Source organism: Oncorhynchus masou, unplaced genomic scaffold, assembly GCF_036934945.1.
Source record: "Oncorhynchus masou masou isolate Uvic2021 unplaced genomic scaffold, UVic_Omas_1.1 unplaced_scaffold_8977, whole genome shotgun sequence".
In the NCBI taxonomy this organism is placed as follows: domain Eukaryota; kingdom Metazoa; phylum Chordata; class Actinopteri; order Salmoniformes; family Salmonidae; genus Oncorhynchus; species Oncorhynchus masou.
In genome coordinates, this window is record NW_027015447.1 from 6796 (window position 1) to 11511 (window position 4716).

General features: G+C 41.1%; 4 non-coding genes across 4 annotated transcripts; all 4 read right to left on the bottom strand.

Annotated features, from left to right (window-relative positions):
* Positions 1-343: 343 nt before the first annotated feature.
* Positions 344-424, bottom strand: trnas-uga (transfer RNA serine (anticodon UGA)). The gene has a single exon. It is a non-coding gene; the product is annotated as a tRNA-Ser (tRNA).
* A 963-nt stretch (positions 425-1387) lies between these two features.
* trnas-cga (transfer RNA serine (anticodon CGA)) lies at positions 1388-1469 on the bottom strand. The gene has a single exon. It is a non-coding gene; the product is annotated as a tRNA-Ser (tRNA).
* A 1618-nt stretch (positions 1470-3087) lies between these two features.
* Positions 3088-3169, bottom strand: trnas-cga (transfer RNA serine (anticodon CGA)). Its single transcript has one exon. It is a non-coding gene; the product is annotated as a tRNA-Ser (tRNA).
* A 1447-nt stretch (positions 3170-4616) lies between these two features.
* On the bottom strand, positions 4617-4698 carry trnas-cga (transfer RNA serine (anticodon CGA)). Its single transcript has one exon. It is a non-coding gene; the product is annotated as a tRNA-Ser (tRNA).
* Positions 4699-4716: the final 18 nt, after the last annotated feature.

The window sequence follows — 4716 nt, forward strand, 5'->3', positions numbered from 1 at the left end:
AACCTCGGTCCTTTCCAAAGCTGTGAAGGTTGGAAGTTTAATGTGCAAGTCAAAAAACTATGTGCAGAGAAAGTACAAGTGGACTATTCACTGAGAATAAGATTTTAAAAGAGCAGGGAGACGAAATTGGGTTTCAAGTTCGAGGACTTAATCACTTGGCTCTCAGATTTTCCATCGCAAATCTAACACAAACAACAGTATCTGTACTAAAGAGCCTATTTGAACTGTTTGTAAAGGCAGATATATTCTGAGCACTTGAATCAAAGGACAAGTCCATGCATTAAGCACATTATCCATATCAAGTCACCAAGGATATGTAAAAAAAAAATATGTTTTGTTGTCGCGCTGTGAGCAGGGTTCGAACCTGCGCGGGGAGACCCCATTGATTTCAAATCCAACGCCTTAACCACTCGGCCATCACAGCTTGCTACATTAACTAAAAGGCCTTAACCAGTCGGTCATCTCATTCTGTCAATTTATCTTCTGTAAAGACGAGATTGTCTACTGAAGAGCCTATTTGAACTGTTTTTCAAGGAATATATATTCTGAGCACTTGAATCAAAGGACAAGTCTATGCATTAAGCACTTCATCAATATCAAGTCACCAATGCTATTTAACAAATAAAGACTGGTTTGTCAATGCGCTGCGAGCAGTTTTAAAAACTGTACGGGAGACAACACTGGAGTACTTTTGCAAAGCTTAAACCACTTGGCCATCGCAGCAGTATGAATCTAAGCAAAGTGATGAGGAGAAAGAACAAGTGGGCTATTCGCTTCGAGCAATGTTAAAAAATGTGTGGGGAGACCCCATTGAAATTCAGGTCCAACGTCTAAAGAATCGGCCATTGCAGCTGTTGGAATGCAAGTAAAGGGATTGGGATTTGGAAACAGACATCATTGGTGTAAAATGGTAAAATTGATGGCCCAACATATTGATCTTATTGCGCCAAATCACGTATTAACCACTCGGCCAACACAACTTTCTCAATTAGCTCACACAAAGACAAAAGTATTCTGAGCACTTGAATCACTGGACAAGTCCATGTCTTACAGAGACTATCCATATCAAGTCACCAAGGATATGTTCCAAATACTGGTTTGTCATAGCACTGCGAGCAGATTTCAACCCTGCGCAAGAAGACAACATTGGCTTTCAAGTCAAAAGCTTGAACCACTCTGCTATCAAAGCTTACTCTGTTGTCTTGCAGTCCTTAACAGCTCAACAATCTCACAACCAGCAGGATCTGTTCTGAAGAACCTATTTGAACTCTTTGTCGTGGAAGATATATTCTGAGCACTTGAATCAAAGGACAAGTCCACGTATTAATGACATTATCCATATCAACTCCACAATGACATGGTGCAACTAATGACTGTTTTTTCAAAGCGCTGTGAGCAGGGTTCGAACCTGCGCGGGGAGACCCCATTGGATTTCGAATCCAACGCCTTAACCTCTCGGCCATCACAGCTTCTCATGTTACCTATGATGCCTTAACCAGCCCGCTATCTAAGGAAAGTGATGAGGAGAAAGCAGAAGTGGGCTATACGCTTCGAGCAAGGTAAGAACATGGGTGGGGAGACCCCATTGAAATTCAGGTCCAACGTCTAAAGAACTCGGCCATTGCAGCTGTTGGAATGCAAGTAAAGGGATTGGGATTTGGAAACAGACATCATCGGTGCAAAATGGTCAACTTGATGGCACGACATATTGATCTTATTGCGCCAAGTAACCTCGGTCCTTTCCAAAGCTGTGAAGGTTGGAAGTTTAATGTGCAAGTCAAAAAACTATGTGCAGAGAAAGTACAAGTGGACTATTCACTGAGAATAAGATTTTAAAAGAGCAGGGAGACGAAATTGGGTTTCAAGTTCGAGGACTTAATCACTTGGCTCTCAGATTTTCCATCGCAAATCTAACACAAACAACAGTATCTGTACTAAAGAGCCTATTTGAACTGTTTGTAAACAGATATATTCTGAGCACTTGAATCAAAGGACAAGTCCATGCATTAAGCACATTATCCATATCAAGTCACCAAGGATATGTAAAAAAAAAATATGTTTTGTTGTCTGTGAGCACTTGAACAAATTTCAAATCCAACGCCTTAACCACTCGGCCATCACAGCTTGCTACATTAACTAAAAGGCCTTAACCAGTCGGTCATCTCATTCTGTCAATTTATCTTCTGTAAAGACGAGATTGTCTACTGAAGAGCCTATTTGAACTGTTTTTCAAGGAATATATATTCTGAGCACTTGAATCAAAGGACAAGTCTATGCATTAAGCACTTCATCAATATCAAGTCACCAATGCTATTTAACAAATAAAGACTGGTTTGTCAATGCGCTGCGAGCAGTTTTAAAAACTGTACGGGAGACAACACTGGAGTACTTTTGCAAAGCTTAAACCACTTGGCCATCGCAGCAGTATGAATCTAAGCAAAGTGATGAGGAGAAAGAACAAGTGGGCTATTCGCTTCGAGCAATGTTAAAAAATGTGTGGGGAGACCCCATTGAAATTCAGGTCCAACGTCTAAAGAATCGGCCATTGCAGCTGTTGGAATGCAAGTAAAGGGATTGGGATTTGGAAACAGACATCATTGGTGTAAAATGGTAAAATTGATGGCCCAACATATTGATCTTATTGCGCCAAATCACGTATTAACCACTCGGCCAACACAACTTTCTCAATTAGCTCACACAAAGACAAAAGTATTCTGAGCACTTGAATCACTGGACAAGTCCATGTCTTACAGAGACTATCCATATCAAGTCACCAAGGATATGTTCCAAATACTGGTTTGTCATAGCACTGCGAGCAGATTTCAACCCTGCGCAAGAAGACAACATTGGCTTTCAAGTCAAAAACTTGAACCACTCTGCTATCAAAGCTAAGTCTGTTGTCTTGCAGTCCTTAACAGCTCAACAATCTCACAACCAGCAGGATCTGTTCTGAAGAACCTATTTGAACTCTTTGTTGTGGAAGATATATTCTGAGCACTTGATTCAAAGGACAAGTCCACGTATTAATGACATTATCCATATCAACTCCACAATGACATGGTGCAACTAATGACTGTTTTTTCAAAGCACTGTGAGCAGGGTTCAAACCTGCGCGGGGAGACCCCATTGGATTTCGAATCCAACGCCTTAACCTCTCGGCCATCACAGCTTCTCATGTTACCTATGATGCCTTAACCAGCCCGCTATCTAAGGAAAGTGATGAGGAGAAAGCAGAAGTGGGCTATACGCTTCGAGCAAGGTAAGAACATGGGTGGGGAGACCCCATTGAAATTCAGGTCCAACGTCTAAAGAACTCGGCCATTGCAGCTGTTGGAATGCAAGTAAAGGGATTGGGATTTGGAAACAGACATCATCGGTGCAAAATGGTCAACTTGATGGCACGACATATTGATCTTATTGCGCCAAGTAACCTCGGTCCTTTCCAAAGCTGTGAAGGTTGGAAGTTTAATGTGCAAGTCAAAAAACTATGTGCAGAGAAAGTACAAGTGGACTATTCACTGAGAATAAGATTTTAAAAAGAGCAGGGAGACGAAATTGGGTTTCAAGTTCGAGGACTTAATCACTTGGCTCTCAGATTTTCCATCGCAAATCTAACACAAACAACAGTATCTGTACTAAAGAGCCTATTTGAACTGTTTTTCAAGGAATATATATTCTGAGCACTTGAATCAAAGGACAAGTCTATGCATTAAGCACATTATCCTTCAAGTCACCAATATCAATGTTTTGTTCACCAATGCATTATTTAACGCCAACCACTCGGCCATCAAGACTGGTCATCTCATTCTGTCAATTTATCTTGCGAGCAGTTTTAAAACTGTACGGAGGAGACAAGTCTATGCTGGATGCTATTTAACAAATAAAGACTGGTTTGTCAATGCAAGCAGTTTTAAAACTTGGGAGACAACCACTTTGGTAAAGTTTAAACCATCGCAGCAGTATGAATCTAAGCAAAGTGATGAGGAGAAAGAACAAGGGCTATTCGCTTCGAGCAATGTTAAAATGTGTGGGGAGACCCCATTGAAATTCAGGTCCACTGCCTAAAGAATCGGCCATTGCAGCTGTTGGAATGCAAGTAAAGGGATTGGGATTTGGAAACAGACATCATTGGTGTAAAATGGTAAAATTGATGGCCCAACATATTGATCTTATTATGCATTTCAAATCACGTATTAACCACTCGGCCAACACAACTTTCTCAATTAGCTCACACAAAGACAAAAGTATTCTGAGCACTTGAATCACTGGACAAGTCCATGTCTTACAGAGACTATCCATATCAAGTCACCAAGGATATGTTCCAAATACTGGTTTGTCATAGCACTGCGAGCAGATTTCAACCCTGCGCAGGAAGACAACATTGGCTTTCAAGTCAAAAGCTTGAACCACTCTGCTATCAAAGCTTACTCTGTTGTCTTGCAGTCCTTAACAGCTCAACAATCTCACAACCAGCAGGATCTGTTCTGAAGAACCTATTTGAACTCTTTGTCGTGGAAGATATATTCTGAGCACTTGAATCAAAGGACAAGTATAAATGACATTATCCATATCAACTCCACAATGACATGGTGCAACTAATGACTGTTTTTTCAAAGCGCTGTGAGCAGGGTTCGAACCTGCGCGGGGAGACCCCATTGGATTTCGAATCCAACGCCTTAACCTCTCGGCCATCACAGCTTCTCATGTTACCTATGA